Here is a 299-nt window from a genome sequence, read left to right on the forward strand (position 1 = left end):
CCTGCCAGGTGACACTGTATCCAGGAGCCTCTTTCCCGCTGCAGGGATCCCTGCAGCCAGCACACAGGTGCCTCTCAGGATGGATTTGACCCCAGGCCTGCCCAGGGACCCCTCCAGCAGAGAATCCCGGCTCCCGAAGGGAGCTCAGCACAGCTCTGAAACTTGTATCTTTTCATTCCTGTTCTGCCGAGGGCTCCTCAGCCCGAAAACAGTGTTTTTAAATCCCGCCGCTGGACATAACTGCTAGCTAGCAATCCTTACCACCTCAGCCCCGACTGCTCCTGCGGGGGGGGGGGGCA

General features: G+C 59.9%; 1 protein-coding gene across 1 annotated transcript in view; it reads right to left on the bottom strand.

Annotated features, from left to right (window-relative positions):
- Positions 1 to 299, bottom strand: part of PWWP2B (PWWP domain containing 2B) — a 10,009-nt gene that overhangs the window by 9,058 nt on the left and 652 nt on the right. The window lies entirely within an intron of this gene.

This window comes from Lipotes vexillifer, unplaced genomic scaffold (assembly GCF_000442215.2).
Source record: "Lipotes vexillifer unplaced genomic scaffold, Lipotes_vexillifer_v1.1 scaffold1117, whole genome shotgun sequence".
In the NCBI taxonomy this organism is placed as follows: Eukaryota; Metazoa; Chordata; class Mammalia; order Artiodactyla; family Lipotidae; genus Lipotes; species Lipotes vexillifer.